Source organism: Phascolarctos cinereus, unplaced genomic scaffold, assembly GCF_003287225.1.
Source record: "Phascolarctos cinereus isolate Bilbo 61053 unplaced genomic scaffold, phaCin_HiC Scaffold_8;HRSCAF=390, whole genome shotgun sequence".
Lineage (NCBI taxonomy): Eukaryota > Metazoa > Chordata > Mammalia > Diprotodontia > Phascolarctidae > Phascolarctos > Phascolarctos cinereus.
The window spans coordinates 51168945-51187234 of NW_027556291.1; the positions used below are offsets into that span (position 1 = coordinate 51168945).

The window sequence follows — 18290 nt, forward strand, 5'->3', positions numbered from 1 at the left end:
ATTAAGTCACCTGCTTTGTTGCTGTCTCTTCTCACTTGTACTCACTTGTACTGGGAATTCTTTATTGATTTTGAATTAATTTATATCTGATTTGTCAAGGCCCAATAAGTCTTCTTCAGTATTCTAGATCTACCCAGGATGGAATGAAAAAGTCCAGAGTTTTGGGTGGTCTAAGCTAGGTAGGAATAGTTTTCTGTTCTTTTGAGGTCAAGAATTAAGTCCCATAAATATTTTTATTTCTGGCATGAAGTTATTATGTATCAAGATACTAATAAAATACCAAGTCATTAAACTGGTAAAAGGGATTGAATGAGACAGATAAGGACTCCTTTAGCTCTGACATACTGTGTTGTATGTTCTCTGCCCTGCCAGTCTATGTTCTATGTTGTAAAGTCTCTCTCAGCTCTGACATTCTCTATTCTGTGCTCTATGAGCATTTTAGCTCTGACAGTCTGTATTTTATGTTCTAAGGTCCTTTTAGCTCTGACATTTTATGTTTTAAGGTCTCATCCAGTTCAGCCTGTGTTCAAAGTTTACTTTCAGCTCCAATATTCTACGTTCTAAGGTCCCTTATGGCCCAGATATTTTGTGTTGCGTGTTCTAAGGGACATCGCAGCTCAGTTTATGTTCTATATTTCAAGTTTCCTTCTAGCTCCAACATTCTCTGCTCTAAGATTCCTACTAGCTCTGACATTCTCTTTTCTGTGTTCTAAGGCCATCCCTCTCCAGTTCTAACATTCTATGTTGCATGTTCTAAGATCCTTATTGTAACTTTCTCTGTTCTAAGGTCCCTATCAGCTCCGACATTCTATGTCCTGTGCTCTAAGGTCCTTTCTATTTTAAAAATCATTTATTTATTTATTTATTTTGGCTAGGCAATGAGGTTAAGTGACTTGCCCAGAGTCACACAGCTAGTAAGTGTTATGTGTCTGAGGCCAGATTTGAACTCAGACCCCTCCTGATTCCAGGGTCAGTGCTCTATCCATTGCGCCACCTAGCCGCCCCCTCTAAGGTCCTTTCTAGCTCTGATGGTTTGTGTTGTAAGGTCTCTTCTAACTTTGGCATTCTGTGTTCTAAGGTCTAGCTCTGATCTTCTCTGTTCTTTTTTTTTTTTTTTGGTTTAAGGCAATTGGGGTTAAGTGACTTGCCAAGGGTCACACAGCTAGTAAGTGTCAAGTGTTTGGTCTGAGGCCGGATTTGAACTCAGGTCCACTTGACTTCAGGGCCAGTGCTCTATCCACTGTGCCACCTAGCTGCCCCCTGATGTTCTCTGTTCTAAGGGACCTTCTTGCTTCAACATTTAAAGCAGCCTCTTCTCACTAACTTCGGTATGTGTGTCTAGTGGGAGCTGGTGTGGGGGAGGTGCTTCAGATTCCTCAACCTGCAAGCTGAACAAATTCCTCAGCCCCCAAGGATAAGAGTGGAGGGAGGAGATCATTGCTCTTTAAAAAGAGTCAGGTTTCTGGCCAGCTCTCTGGGCCTCACTCTGTACCACAGGGAGGCTCTGGTTGACAATACTGACTCTTGATGCAAAGACAATGGGCCCAACAATTGGAGTGCCTACTTGAGGAGATGGCAGCACAGTGGTGACTCAAATGGCCCTCATGTTGTGATTGTATGCTGGGCATGCAGGGATGCACATCACAAATGAGACCCAAACACTGGGTAATTTCCAAATGAGCAATTTCAGTACCAGAGCTCAAAATCACAGATCAGAGTCAATTACCCAACTCTGAAATGTTCATTTTTGCTCCGTATTAACCAGCCACACATATTTATTTCTCTTATTTCCATTTTCCCTTAGGCCTGAGGTACCTGTTCAGCTTTACTGGAAATATACAGGTCAAAGAATGGGCATAGAAAGAAAGAGATGGAAATGTTTAAAAATCTTTCCTGAGTGAGTCATACGTCCAGAATCTGGAATTAGAGACATAGTGTGGTACGGTAGTGAGGGTACTGGCTCTGGAGAGGGAGGATCTGGGTTCTCATCTGCCTCTGACACTCACTTACTACCTGGACCTCCCAGGGGCCATTTAACTAAAGTCCTCATCTTACAGAAGAAGAGACTGCAGCTCTAAAAGGGAAAATTAACTTGCCCAAGGTCACATGAGTAGTCTGACTTGAGAGGAGGCATTGAAATTCAGGACCTTGAGCCATGGTTTCATTCTGCCTCCAAAGAAATTTGACTTCTTCCTCATAAAATTCAATACTGAATTTTTAACATCAGCAAGGACCTGAGATCATTTAGCACAGCATGGGCATCTCTCTCTGGCAACATCCCTGATAGATGAGTGTCCAGACTCTGTTTGGGTACCAATGTGCAGTAGAAAGATCCCTAGATCATGCATCTAGAGGCCTGGGTTCTAGTCTCAATTCTATGGTTAACTAGCCACATGACACTGTTGAAGTCCCTTCCTCCTCCCTTTGCCTCATTTTCCCCCTTTATAGAATAAGGGGGTTGGACCATCAGGGGTGGGGAACCTGTGGCCTCGAGGCCACATGTGGCCCTTTAGGTCCTCAAGTGTGGCCCTTTGACTGAATCTGGATTCATGTGGCCTCGAGGCCACAGGTTCCCCATCCCTGTACTTTGCTGGGCTGTTATGAGGCAAAATGCATTGTAAAACTTAAAACTCCAAAGAAATGTGAGCTCTTGGCATTCTTACGAGATATAGCCCTTTCCTTTCAGGAGCTGATTGTCTATTAGGGGAGACAAATCACATGCACCAATAAATAGCATAGAAAATGAGCATAAGAACAGAAGAGAGATAGAAGGAGCTGTATAAGGTCCCAATATGTTTCATGGCTGTGACTACATTCAAGTGAGGCCATGAAAAATGGGGAAGATTTTGGAAGGCAGAGATGGGGTGGGCAGAGCCACAGTTCCTGGATGGAATGGGTATGAGCCCCAGCCCAGATTGAAGGCTGGGGAGAATCCCTGGTAGGCCGGAGCCTAGAGCACATGGTGGGGCAGAGTGGGACACAAGACTGCAAAAGTCACATGATCTTAGATGGAGGGTTAGAAGATACCTCAAAGGCATTTAGTTCAATCCACTCATTTTACAGAGAAGAAATGTGAATGCCAGGAAAGTGAAATGACTTGCCAAAGGTCATACAAGTAGTAAATATCAGAGGAAAGATCTGAACCCAAGTCCTCTGATTCTAGGTAGGTTAAGGCCAGGCCATGGATGATTGTGAATGCCTGGCAAAAGAGTCTGGATCAAATATGAGAGGAGCCACAGATATATACAGATATTCTTTTAAAGCCCCAAAGCAGTCCAGGAAGCGAAGGTAAAGAGGGTGTGATCAATCCCAAGGCAGTTGGGATGGTTCCTTCTATCCCAATGCATTCCTGGGATGCATTTAAACAATAACAACAACAAAACTATGAACCAACTGAAAAACCAAAGGGAGCTGATTGAGCTGAATTGTCGCCGGGGAAGCTTGCAGAACAACAAACAGGATACTGACATGTGGAAGTTGCTAATGAAGAATGGCAGGAAGGCAGGGCTGGGACTCATTTGCCTCCTTTGGCTTTTGATCATTTGGGCAGGGTCTCTCTGCTAGAGGCAGCGAGCGGAGCAGTGGAAAGAATCGATTCTGAGCAATGAGAAGACCCAACTTTGAGTATCAGAGCTACCTGACTTTGAGTAAGTGACTTCTCCTGGGGCTTCAGTTTCCTTCTCTGAGAAATCAGAGGGTTAGCCCTTTTTTTCTCAGACATTCTCTCCATCTGATGTGCTCCAATCACACAGCACCTAGGCTGCCTATAGTGGCCACAAGTATCCCTGGGGGATCCATAGTTACAAATCAAAATTGTGTCCTACCCCCAGCTCCAGGTGTGTGTGTCTGAGAGAGACATTGTCACCATAGAAGCCTGAGAGAGGTCTTGCCCACACATTGGTCACACAAAGGATCACAGCCCTAGACCTGGAAGGGACCTGAGAGGTCACCTAGTCCAACCCCTTTTCCCATCGTACAGATTAGAAAACTGAAGCCCAGAAGGTAAAGCAACTTTGCCTAAGGGTCACATAGTGACATAAGGTGTCAAAGATGGGATTTGAACCCAAGTCCTCAAAATCCAAAGCCAGTGCTTTCCCATTGTTCCACAAAATATTCTCAAGACTGGAATGACATTTTTTCTAGATGGAACATTTCTGTAGTGGGTGGAGTGTGGGCTGAGGAAGCTACTTTTGGTACTTTCCTAGTGAGGATGAAGGGACCAAATCAGAGGTCAAGAGGACCTAGAAACTCTGCCCGATGATCTGGAATCCAAGATTTAGGAAGACATATGTTGGCACAGTTGGGGAGGTAGGGAAGTGGAGCTCTGGGGAGGAAGGCAGAAGCTGCTGCCAACAGTGCCTGGGACACCAGCCTCTCTCTCATCAGGTGCCTGGGACTGGCCACACTTCAAAGTGAGGAGAGCCCAGGCATCTGGGGTGGTGGGAGACTGATTCTCCTATTGCAGTTTGAGGATATTTTGGAAGAAGAGAAAAATCAAAGGAGCCAGAGGAGACCTGAGTGTGTTGTAGCAGCAGGGATGCCGTCTACCTGTGGGGACTTGACCTCTGGGCCTGTGTCACTTTTGTCTTGGGTGATGCTGGGTAAAATCTTGCAGATTAGGATATGCTGTGAGCTCCTGGAGGTCTTGGGCAGCAGAATACACCAAGGGCTGAGAGATAATAACTTTTGTCACAAGGTCAATAACATCTGCTGAGCCCTTCCCCATTTTCTTGGGTGTGACTATGTCAGAGCTCATGGGACTCTGGCAGACAGAGGATGTGAGGCTACTGCAATAGCTTCTTAGAGCTAGAAAGGACCTTATATAATAATAATAATAATAAAGCAAATAAAATAGTGAAAATGAAAAGACTGGCAGAGGAGCTTTGGGTACTCCTTGGTGACCCTGAAATCCTACCAACTAGGCCCTGGCCCAGGTATAAATGGGTTCTAAGTGTAGGGTTACAGGGGAGAGCTTTCTCTTCAAGCTGAGCATGTAAAATCTGGTTATTAGGATAGCTTAAGGACCACTTAGGCAAAATAGGGTTTAAAAAAAGAAAAAAGGATTATGATCATATATTCTGTGGGATTGGGTAAGCATCTGGAATAAAGACAAGAGATTAGCAAACACACTTGGGAGGTAGACTGACATAGTATATAGTGTGTCAACCTTAGAGCTAGGGGGACCAGAATTCAAATTCAAATCTGCCTCTGATATATACTAGCTGTTCATCTGGGCAAGTTCACCTGACAACTCTTAGGATGACAAATTATGGACTAATTGCTGCCCCATATTGGTGGAGGCAGTTACAACATGGGAAGTTCCATGCTCCATACTGATGAAACCATGGACCAAAAGAAAATGACAAAAAGCCTCATATACTATTTGGCTTTCCTACCTCCTTACAGGAAAGTTTCATCTTAAGAATCCTATGAAAAGGCATTGTTTAATTTGATGAGCTAGAAATAAAGGCAGCAAAGTATAGCGCAGAGAATACTAGATTGGGAGTTAGAGAAGCTGGGTTCAGATTCCAGCTTTTCTCATTTCTACTCATGACCTTAGGGAAGTTTTTGAACCTCTGTTTTCCCATGTGTAAAGTGAGGGGATTGGACTAGATGACCCCCAGGGCCCTTCCAGTTTTAAATCTAGGATCCCATGCATGATGTTGGACTAGTCACTGCATCCCTCTGGGCCTCAGTTTCCCTCCTCTGGAATATTGGGAGGGGGGTTGGATTAGGTGGATTCTCAGGTTCTTTCCAGCTCTAAACCTACGGATTACATGTTTGTTAAAGAACTTGACCTCAGGCGGGTACTGGATCTGCCCAGGGTTAACCAAGACAAAAGAGCTAAGGGAAAGCATGGTGAAGAAGAGGGTGTTTTGCACACTGACCCCATGGTGGGCTGCACACAGAAGGGCAAATGAATTGGTGCCACATGCTTACATTATAAAGTTCTAAAGCCTGGCACTAGCAGGTGCTAAATAAGTGCTTGCTGATCCATAATTTTCCTCCTCTTCTCATTGCCTCAACCCACAGGACAGACGGAGAAACTGAGGTTCTCTCAACCTCTATGTCCTGTCTGCTGCACTGTGCAGCTCCACCCTCTCCAAAGCAAGTCAAGACAACATACACTAACAGATAGGTCAGCTTTGTTGCACGCGAGGCTCTTGGCTTTGTGTTGTCAGATGAAAGGCTATTTCAACCATCTGGAGTAGATTTGTTCAACGTGCCAGAACAGCAAGCTTTCTGATCCACTCCCAGCGAGCCTTACAATGGAAGAAACCAAGAGCACCTGGGATGGGGATTCCAAAGTGTTTGCTGAGAATCCCTTAGTGCACCTGTTGGATGTGGGCGGCCTAGCTTGGCTGCCTGAGCTGGCAGGGCTCCTGCCCAAGTGGCTCTGGGTAATATGCCATCATTTTATAGATGCCATCAGATAACTGATTGTTTTTATCTTTATTAATAATGATGAGCCCCATTTTCTCTAGTGACTTTAAGCTTTCTAAAGAACTTTGCTCACAAGCAGGCTGTGAGGTAGGCAGCACAAGTAAAACCATATGCATGCATCTTTCTAAGGGGGAAACTGAGACTCAGAGTGGGAAAGCGACTTGCCTGAGGAAGTGTCAGGGGCTGTGACTTGAACCTAGGTCAGTGTTATTCTTATATCTACAGATGTAGAATGGGAAGGGATTTTAGAGGTCATCTAGTCCAACCTCCTCATTTTATAGAGGGGGAAACTGAGGCCCAGAGGGGATCATAGACCCAGAGTTGGAAGAGATCTTAGAGGCTATCAAGTCTAAGTCCTTCATTTTACAGATGAGGAAACTGAGGCATAGAGAAGTCAAGTGACTTGCCCAGGGTCATACAACTTTTAAGTAAATATCTGGGATGGGATAACCCAAGGCTTACTGACTCCAAGTCCAGTGCCCTATCCACTGCACTGAACTCTGGCTTGTAACTTCAATGTTTCTAGGACCTATGATTCCTTAGTATGGGACTTCCCTCTATTGGTGATGATTTTGACCCCTTGATGACTTAGTGTATGGTCCTTGAAGCCTTTCCAGCTTGGTAGGATCTTCTCAAACCCATGCCTCACCGGCAGAGCCTTCTACATGTTGGGGTCACCTCCAAGTCACAGTAGGAGGTACAGCTGCCTAATTCATCCACTGGAAGTCAGTGTATCATGGATCTCTGGGCCACAACTCTTAGGGAGCTATCTTTCAAAGCCAGAGGTGACCCTAGTAGTCAGGGGAGGCCAGTTGTGGGGAGGCAGAAAGAGCACCAGACTTGGAATCTTCGGAGACTCATTGGCTGTGTGACTCTGGGCAAGTCACTTTTTCTCTCCGAGCCTCATTTTCTTCATCTGTAAAATGGGGATGTAATAACAGCACTTACTTCCTTAGGGCAGTTGTAAAGAAAGAGTTTTGCAAACTGTAAAGCAACCTAGAAATGAGAGCCATTATTATCTAAGATGGCAAACCCTTTGTAATGATGAGACATGATATAAATGCAACCACTTACATATAGAAGCCCCTGCTGGGCTCCAGGTATTAGCCAAGAGCCATCTTTTCCCTCCCAGTTTTGATCATTCCAAAGGGACCTGAAAGTCAGCAAACTGACCCCCTGGAGCCAGATGTGTGCTTTCAGATCTTCCCTTTGGGAGGGTCAATTAAGTCTGCAACATTCTTTCCCCTGGCCTTCCTTGTGATCAATGGATCAGTACTGATTGGAACTCATAGGCTCATCAATTTAGAACTGGAGGGGACCCTGGGTCATCGTGCAGATGAGGAACCTCAGGGGGAGAGTGGTAAAGGAAGTTCCATAAAGTCACACATAGGACCATCTGCCTCCAAGTCCCATGCTCTTCCCACTGCACCACACTACCTCTTAACTCAGCTCATGGCTGCAATGAACACGTGAGCAGGCAGGGAGATAGAGGTTCTTCATGAGAGAGAACTTGTGCTCTGGACCACCCAGATGAAGACCTATTGAAGGAAATGGGGATGTTTAGCCTGGAGAGGAGAAGGCTTGGGGGAGACATGAGAGCTATCTTACAGTTTTTGAAGGAAGAGAGAAGAGACTCATTCTTCTTGGCCCCCATGGGGCAGAAGGAGGAGCAATGGGTAGAAAGCAATGAGGCCTATTTTGGCTTGATGTCAGGAAGTTTCAATAACAATGAGAGTTGTCCTAAAGTGGAATTGGATACCCAGGGAGGTAGTGAGATTCTCATCTTTAAGCCATTTGTCAAGGATGTTATAAAGGAGATTTTTGTGCAAATTCTTGTGGAAATGTGGGTGCAGCAGGGAGGTATGAGGGGCAAGTTTCACAGATGACAGGGGATGGCTCAGGGTAGAAGGCAATATTTAGGCTTAAAAGGTTGGGTAGGAATAGACGAAGAGGGGGAGGGATGGCACTGTAGACACAGGAAACAGCTCGAACAAAGGTAAGGAGGTGGGAAAGTACAGGGTGTGTGGGGAACAGCTTGGCTGGAGCATAGAAGGTATAGAGGACAGAGGTGTGAGATAAAATTGGAGAAGCAGAGTGGAGTCAGATGATGGAGGATCTTAAACGTCAGGCAAAGGAATCTGAATTTTTCTTCCCAATTTGGAAGGGCTGCAGAAAGACTACTTGGCTCCTATTGTTTTCCTGGGGTTGTGCCTTGGGTCTTGAGGAAGAGGGAGGGGGCATGGACTTCCCAAGAGGACAAAGGAAGAGGGAGGAAGCCTGGCTCCGAGTCTCTGATAATGGGAGACAGGACAGAGGGCAAATAGGCCTTGGTGGTTCAGCTGGGCAGGCCTGTGCCTTACTTTGCCTGTCTTCCCTGCTAAGAATGGCATGGTCTCTTGATCCCGATGCCATCAGAAGGCTGTCAGAAGGAATATTGAAGATAGGCTCTGGGAAAGGAGACTGGGGGGAGGGCACTGAGGGACAGATGAGGAAGTCCTAAGGACAGCAGAGGAGTTTTCCCCTTGAAAAGATCTATGCAAAGATTTGGTCCTGCCATCTCACTGCTCTGCTCAGAAATTGTCAGGGACTCCCTGTGGCCTATCAAGTGAAGGTGGCATTCAAAGCCCTCCACCATCTGGTACCACCTGACCTCTTCATATACCATTCCCTGACTCTCCTCTGGGAAAAGCCAATGCTTTCCCTATTAGATGGATTTCTACTGGGCGGAAGGGGATATTTTTTTTGGGGGGAAGTACATGGATGGATCCATACCCATGTGTCCTTGCTATTGGAAAAATAACTCAAAGAGGTCGCCCTACTTCCTGACAGCTGGCAGCAAGTTCACCGAACACATATGATGGGCAAATGGCTACCAAGGCGCCGAGATGAAAGATGACTGTCCCTATTCTCAAGGAGCTTATAATCCAGTAGTGAGGATGGGGACATAAAATTAGGTGACATTTCTCTAGCTCCTTAAAATTTTCAAGGTGCTTTCTATATATTATTCTCATTTGAGCTTTCTGATAGCCCTGTGAAGCAGGTACTGCACTTTTCATTACTGCCAATTTACAGTTGAAACTGGCTTAAGACATTAAGTGACTTGCTCAGGGTCACAAAGCTGGTAAATGTGGGAGGTGGGATTTGAGCCCAACCTTCCTAACTCTGTTCACTCCACCATGCTGCCCCTCACATATGTATAAATAAACACACTCTAAGTTAGACTATGGTTATAATGCATAGGAAAGACTCAAGGGGAGGAAGGATTGGTTCTACTTGGGGAGTCCATTGAGATGGCGGCACCTGAGTGGGATCTAGAAGGAAGAGAGGTATGTCAACAGGTAGAGACGGAGGTGGACACATAGCTTTAGAGCTGGAAGGGACTTGAGGTCAGCCAGTCCAAGCCCCTCATTTCCCCACAGGTGTCCCTGACTTTGACTTCCTTGCTCTGGTATGCCAGCTGGCTACAGCTAAGAGTGACCCCTAAACCTGGAATATTGGTTTAGGCACGGAGTGAGGGGTCCTTGGAGCCATAAAATGTTGAGGTAAAATGTTTATTGGGTTGGCTAGGAGTGCAGATGCTCCCACTAAATTCTCAAGGCCAGGCAAACACTGGAGCTCTGGCTGGGGCCTCTGTTTGTAAAAAAAATAAGGATTCTCATTAGGAATCTTATTATCACAATGGTAAACTTAGTGGAGGAAGAGGTCTGTTGTGTCCACAGCCTCATAAGTAGTGTGATTCAGGGGGAAGGATGCTGGATTTGAAGTCAGTGGACCTGGGTTCAAATACTGGCCCTGCCACTTCATACTTTTGTGACTCTGGGCAAGTCCCTCCCCCTCCCTGAGCCTCAGTTTCCTCCTCTGTAAAATGAGAGGGTTGGACTAGAGGGCCTCTGAGGGCCCTCCCACCTCAAGATCTGGGATACTATGATCCTATATATATGACCTTGGGCAAGTCACTTCCCCTCCTCTGTACCTCAGTTTCCTCATCTGTAAAAAGAGGTTGCTGGACTAGATGCTCTCCAAGGTCCTTTCTAGCTCTAGATCTAAGCTCCTATGATCCATGTTTACTCAGGCCAAGTGCCTAGCAGTGGGACCTAACCAAATGTCTGCTCTTGGCTTGCAATTTGTTCCTCCCAGGCTGGTGAGAAGAAGGCAGGTGCCAAAGGGTACCAGTAAACTTTCCAGGAGGTTGGTGCAATGGGACTGCAAGCAAGTGCAGGGAAGGTGGGTGGCAGGAAACCAGGGAATTATTGACTGTTTATCCACAGTTTCCTTGGTGGGCCAATGAACTCAGTTGCTCCCTGCATGCAGGATGGAAAAGCCGAAAAATAAAACCCAAAGCAGGCTGCTTGGGATTGTCATGTTGGCCAATTTTGAAAGCTGCCTTAAATTTTCCAGTGTGTTTCCAAACACTGTTTGACAATCCCTTCAGGCCACAAAACATGTTTATATTTCAGATGGAAATGACATAATCAGATGCTCCAGGATCTTCTTAGGGGAGCCTTCCCATCTGTGGGCAGTGCTTGGCTTAGCTCAGTGCAGTTCAGCAAATCCCTATGTAATAGGGCAGCCCTGACACCAAAGATGATTAGTCTTTAAGTTTTATTAGCTATTTCAAGTGAAGAATGCAATCAGGAGCAGAATAAAAGGTGTAAAAGGATGCTGGAATTACCATAGGAAGAAAGTGAAAAGATCATTTTCCCCACCTACTTTTGTTCTGACAACCCTCAAAGCAGAATGCATCATCTCTGGCCATCACCAGTACACTAAAGGCATCAGAAAGCTCCTTGGGCAATGATAGAAGGCTCCCTCTGGAAGGGAGGAAGCTCTGATGGAGTGGCAAGTCTTGAACAGGGGTGTGGGTCTGGTGGCCTGGGGTCTATCTTCAACTCTGCCAATGACTCACTGTGTGGCCTTGGGCAAGTCACTCCCCTTCTGGACTTTAGTGTGCCCATCTGTAAGCAGAGAGAAGATGGGCCTAAGAGTTGGCCCCCTATTGAGGATGTGACAGCTGTCATGGGGAAGAGGGAATAGGCTTAGGATCACAGCATCATAGATTTAGAGTGAGAAAGGCCTTTGGAGGCTGTTGAGTTCAACTCTCTTATTTTACAGATGAAGAAGTGGCTCGCTTGGGGTGACACACCCAGTAAGTGTCAAAGGCAGCAGTTGAATCTAGGTCTTTCTGACTCGAAGGCTATCCACTCTACCATACCATGCATCCAGGGCCATCTCCAGTCATCCTGATCTATATCTTGCCGCTGGACTCAGATGGCTCTGAAGGAGAGAGTGAGGCTGGTTACTTTGCACAGTCCTCCCTCGCTCAAATCCAATTCACTTGCAAGTCATGGGATCACCTTCCTGATGCCATGGTCCTCTTCAAAAATGAAGGACAAACAACAATAATCATACTGCACTTAGCCCCAGAGGGCAGAACAAAGAAAAATGGGTGAAAGACGCAAAGATGCCTGAGATAAGGAGAAACTTCCCAATAATGAGAACTATCCCCAAAGGGAACGGGCTGCCTCAGCAGGTAGTAAGTTCCAGGAACAGAAACGTTCAAGTGCAGACTGAATGAACAATTATCAGGGATGTTGTAGCCGGCATTCCGTTTAGGTATGGGTTACATTGGATGACCTTTGAGGACCCTTCCAATAATAAAGGGTTATGAAACTGTAGAGCTCAAATCTAAGCCACAGAAAGAATGTTTCCTTCAATTCCCCAAATTTCATTAAGTGCCTACTATGTGCTAGGCACTGGGAATACAGAGACAAAATTGATAGTCCCTACCCTTAAAGAGCTTCCATTCCACTGGAGCGGCTCACTCCACATGTACACTGTCAATATAAAGTGTATACAAATAAATACAAAGGTATTTTGATGGGTGAAGACCACTAACAGGGGAATTATCAAAGGCCTATTGTAGGAGATGGTGCTTGACTTGAACCAGACCTGAGACTTAAGGGGAAAGACTAGGGTCAGGGAGAGCAATAGTCTTCTGGGGATTCCAAGAGGCAGAGGAAAGGAGGGAGTGCATTCCAGGCTTGGAGGACAGGCTTGCAAAGGCACAGAAGTGGCAAATGGCTGGAATGGAGGGGCAAGGAAATGACATGAAATAAGTTAAGAACGGAAGTTAGGATCATATTGTGAAGGTCTTTAAATCCCAAATTGGGTGGGGTGGGGGAGTTAAGTTTTATCCTGAAGCTTTTTATGAAGGGAAGTGATATAGTCAGAACTGGTATTTAGGAAGATCAATTTGTTAGATGTGAGGAGGAAGGATTAGATGGGGGAGATTGGAGGCAGGGAGACCAATCAGGAGGCTGGTGCCATAATCCAGATGAGAAGTAATAAAAGCCTGAAGTTGGGTGGTGGCCATGTGAGTACTCAGAAGGTACAGAGGTGAGAAATACTGTAGAGGTAGAAATGATGAAACTTGGCAACTGATTAGAGATGGAGGGTGAGGAAGCCTGAAAAGGTCAGGATTACTCTGAGGCTGGGCCTTGAGATGTGCCAGAGTCTCAGTTCAAGGTGAGGGGAGTCACGTCTGGTATCTTTCTCTCCTGGTATGCTGGTGATCTTCCTCACCTTGGTCTTGTGTCCCAAGATGTGAGATATCTTTCTGAGGTCTCTATCCACTTCTTGCAAACTGAATTAATCTTCAAAAGTTTATCTGAGGGCACCTTTGGTGTTGCTTATCCAGGGGAGTATTTTTGCTTTGCTTATTTGAGTCCCTGAATACCAAAATTGCTAGTTATAGCTCTGTTGCCGTGCAGCAGTGAGGACTCACTTCAGATTAGATAACAAATTTGTAGTGGACATTGGCAATACAACTATGTGATTTTCTCCAGCAGAGTTTGGTAGCATGGAAGTAGGAATAGAAAACATGGATGGTGTGGTTAATCTAGGGTTAGGGGTTCAAAAGGGATGAGCCAAGGACAAGGTGCCAAAGAATTTGAGGGTAGAAGATATCATAACATTGAATTGGTTAACTATAGTGTATATGGCATTGATTTCCTGGAACTTTAAGCTGTTGTGACCGGGTTACGAGGCTACCCTTGGATGGTGCCAGGTCCCTAGATGTGAAATGAATGGATTGTGACCTGGCTGATCTGGTCCCTTCAGTCACCTTAAACACTGATGCAGATCACTGAGTGAGGGACTTGACAGAAGTGGCCATCTATAGCAAGTGGGAAGATGGTCCACTGGGACCCTGATCTGGTTTGTCCCGCATGGGTTGTTTCTAGAAGCAGGACTGGTACCTAGAAATACCTGATCCAGTGGCAGGGCCGTGATATTTAGTCCCCACTCCCAAGTTCCATTTATTCCAGTAATTTGTGCTCCTAAGAAATCCTTGACCCAAGAATAATGGTGTTGTTAGTTACTTGGGTTTACGTTTATAGAACACTGAATATCAGAGCTGGGAGGAAACAACACATAGCCTATCAGAGGTGCCAGGGACCTTAGAATATATAACATTGAGTGTCAGAGTTTGGAGGAAACTTGAAATGTAGAACAGAGAATGTCAGAGCTAAGTGGGAACTTAGAACACAGAACACTGGGGCTGGAAAGGACTTTAAAACAGCGAATGACAGAGCTTCGAGGGACCTTACAAGGCTGAACAACGTAGATGGGATCTTAGAGCAAAGAATATTTGAGTAGGAAGGAATTTAGAATGGAAGTCCTGGAAGGAACCTTAGAACATAGAAAATAGAATGACAGAACCTTAGAACATGGAGCATAGATAGCATGGTAGGCCTAGAAGGGACCTTGGAGATAATCTGATTCAACCCCCTCAGTCTCTAGATGGAAAACTTGTGGCTTCTTAGCACCATTCCAAACATGAATAGATTTATACCTATGTAGGGATGTGAATTAGATGTCTGGCATGCTAACTGGTGAAAATAGTTCTTGGCCTATGTAGGTGACAGCATCTAACAAGTCATTTCTGGCACTCAGGGGTCTAGCCAAAAGACCCTGCTGCTGTGCTGAGAACAGATGCTGCTCTGCTGGAAGCTCACAAATTCAGAATCTGATGGGGATTTTGAATCCCCACATTCATCCATGGAGCTCCATCCGAGGCAGCCTCATAGCTCAGGTGGAGTTGTCTGACCAGTCTGCTCCTGACAGGACAGGTTAGCCTCAGCCCTTGCCCTGGTTTTGGGCTCTCTAATCAGCCGCAGAATTTTCTGCAATTCAGTGGTCCAGGAGCTCTTGACAGGGACTTTGAGCCCAGGAAGTGAGCACCCACAAAGGGAGAGACCCAAAGAGGTTGCTGATGTGGGAAGGGTTCCTGAAGGTAGGAAGGACCATAGGAAGTTGCCATGCTAAGACAGGCAGAGCAATTGATCTGGGGGGGGGTGCAGCTGGGAGCAGAGCGGAGCAGCTAGCCAGTGTGAGCAATGGCTCTGAGGGAGGGGGCACTAGCCTCTCTCTTATTCTGAGTCTCTCTACAGGCAACAGATGAAAACTGGAGAGCCAGGACCTCTAGGTTAGTGTTTATGAGGCCAATTCATTGGACTGTTGATCCAGAGCATATGTCTGAGAAAGAAAGGGAGGCATTGTTTTTGATAAGGGATGTGAGGAGAGACGTTAAACCCCACATGGCACATGAGTGGGTACATAATACCTGGACCAGCCCTGGGCTGCTCTGAAGAGGTGCTCTCTGCCCCCTAGAGCTTGACTACAGAGGTGAACCCAAGTGACCACTAAGCTCTAAATGAGAAGTGAAATGGCAGCTGGACTGTTCTACCACTTTGGGAACCTAAGGCACCTTCCTAGACTTTGCAGTTCCATCCAATGAGGCCATTAGTTGGCAAAGTTATACTTTACCCTCAGAGCTCTAACCTGATTCTTGCTCAGGGAGAGGTCAATTGCCAAATGATACTGTTAGAGTCCCTGGGATCATGACCCCCGGGAGTTGGATTGGATCTTGGACACTACATAGTCCAAGCCCTTTATTTTGCAGGAGGGGAAGTAGAGTCTCAGAGGGGAAATGACTTGCTCAAGGTCACAGAGGTACTATATAACAGAGATGGAGACCCAGGTCTTGTGAATCCCAGTCCAGCAATCATAGATCATTAACTTAGGTTGAGATCAGGTTGAGATCATATATCGGGTTGAGATTAGGAAGGGATCATAGGATCATGGATCTAGAGCTGGAAGGTCCAACAGAGGAGGAAACTGAGGTCTATGGAGGGGTATTGACTTGCCAGCTAGGCCAACCCCCTCATTTTAAGCATGAGGAAAATGGAAGTCCAGAGAAGGCAAGGACCTTGCTCTAGGTCACACAGGTAGTAAGAATCAAAATCAAAATCTGAATCCAGGTCCTTTACTCAAAGCCAGTGGTCTTTCCATTGTACTATGACGGACTCTAGAGGTCTTCTAATCCAATTCCCTCATTTTTTAAGATGAGGAAATGGAGGCCCAGAAAGGTAACGTGACTTGCCCCGCAGTCACCCAGACAATAACTGGCAGAGCTCCCTTGATTCTAGATCTGGCACTCGGTCCAGTATGCTGCACTGCTTCCCATCTTCCCACTATGCTTTGCTGGAGTGCCGTTAAGTGACTTTTCACATCTAGACCCTGTTGTATCATTTCCCCCAATTACTGATGTGGCACTGAGATGACTTCGCTACATGGCTGAAGCATCTCTTTAAACATTTCCTCCTCCTATCCCCACCTCCCCCCCAACAAAGCACAACATCCTTTGAAGCCTCAATAGGCCATGAGAACCAAATCCAGGCCAGGAATTGTTTCCAGACAGAAGCAAGCTCACTGTGTGTCTTCCAAGGCCCATGCTGGGCATGGGGACATATCTTGACATAATGCAAAAACCTTGGCAAACCTTAAAGTACCATATAATTGTTAGCTATCATTGTTATTATTATTTCTTGGGTGGGAACAGGACAGAGGAAATGCAATTGTTTGGTATCTGTTACTCAGGGCCCCTTTTTTCCTCTTCCCTTTTCTTTTCTCCCTTTGCAAATGTGACCACCCTCCCTTCCCCACCTCATTTAAGCCTTTGAGGAGAAGAGGAGGAACAGAGGGGCAAAAGTAGGGGATGAAGGGAAGTAAGAGGGTGAGGGGGGGATAGGAGAGATATACTCTGGAACAGACTGCTCTGGAACAAGGCTACCTAGATTTCAACCTCCCCCCTCCCCCGCCACCATCCATTACCTTCAGTCACACTGTCTTTGAGCTCAATCTTTGGATTTATTTTTTTCTAGAATGCTTGGCTCTAGGGATAACCCAGGAAGGCAATTCTCTCCAAATCTTTTGTCAAATTCTACCAACTAAAATCAGCTCTATTTTCTCTTGGACTATCTATGAAATGTAGAAGATCAGTGCTGCTTGCTAGGCTGAGGTTATAGGTTCCTAGCTCCAGAGCTGACAGGGCCCTCCGAGACCACCTAACCTGAAACTCTCTTTTGACAGAGGAGGAAACTGAGGCCCAGGCACGTCAAGTGACTTGTCCAAACTTCCCCATAGGATCCTAGATCTAGGGCTGGAAGGGATCTCAGAGGCTGCCTCATTTTAGACTTGTGGAAACTGAGGCCCATGGAGGGAAATTCCAGTGGCACACAAATAGTAAGCAACAGAGGTAAGATTGGAAGCCAGGGCCACAGACTCCGAATCTTTACACACTGCAGAATGCTGCAGGTGCCCTTTTCCAGCATGGTGCCTGATACATAAGAGTTAGCTGGCACGTTTTTAGTTATTGTTGTTCCTTCGATTGAAATTGAATCGCTGTTACAGAGAGACTCACGTAATGGCAGAGCTGGAAGTGGTCATGGAAATCATCTCATCTAAGCCCCTCATTTTTAGTTTTAACCTCCTGGGAAGAAACTACAGCCCAGAGAGGGTGAAGAATTTGCCCAAGGTCACCCAGTAAGCCAGGGGCAGAGCCAAGAATTAAGGCCAGGTCTCCTCACTCCCAGTCTGGTGCCCTTTTCACTACAGCATGGATGCTGGGATACTTATATAAAATGGGGCATCAGAACCGCCCCCCCCAGCTCACCCCAAGGTCGTATCAAGGCAGAAGTCACTTTGCAGCATTGGTCTGGCTGCTGCAGGATGCAGATAAAAGGCTTCCAACCTACTTCTGGTCCCCCTGAGTCTGGCAGGCCCCCTAGGCCCATTTTAATTTGAGCTTTCAGGATGGCAAGAGAAGAAGTGAGCAAGGGAGGTTAATTATCCTAATTATAAAAGAAGCAGAAGCTGGCCCTTCTAGGTCAGGCAGTGGGGCTAGTTTCCCCCAAGCTGCTGGTTTCGGACATTAGCCAGTCATTGAATGCTAGAGGATAGACAAAGGGCCTCCTTGCTTTGCTGCCAAAGTTCCTCCCTCCACTCCCCCCCTCCCCCCGCCCACCCCCATCTACAGTGGCAGAACATTCTTTTCAAGAAGAGTCATGTGATTGAACTGGGCCCTAGAATCAAAGTGTGGGGTAACTGGAGGGAGCAGCTGAATGAGACTCCAGTGTAGACACAGACCCAGCTAGAGGAGTCCCCCATGAATATGTAGACACAGGAGGATGAATCTCCTAGTCCTATCTCATCTCACCCACTCTCAGCCCCTGGCTATAGCAATAGACTGTGATGGACCATGGCACAGGTCTGCCAGCAAAGACCTGTAGTTTCTGTTGCCCACCCAGAGACTCAACCACATCGACAATGCCTGGCGTTTTGAATATACAGGCAAAACGTGGAAAGTGTGGCTCTGATGAATGTTGTTTTACCATTGTTAAAGTAATGTAAGCAAACCTCATTGTAAGGTTGCAAACTACTGCTGTGCCACCATTGGGCCAACCGCCCACGTAGAAAATGGTTCCCGTGGGACCAGGTGCCCCTTA

The 18290-nt window shown here is 46.2% G+C and overlaps 1 protein-coding gene across 3 annotated transcripts in view; it reads right to left on the reverse strand.

The window, feature by feature from the left end:
- The window catches only part of GRIA3 (glutamate ionotropic receptor AMPA type subunit 3), a 279870-nt gene that overhangs the window by 142313 nt on the left and 119267 nt on the right, over nucleotides 1–18290 (reverse strand). The gene's annotated exons all lie outside the window — the stretch shown is intronic.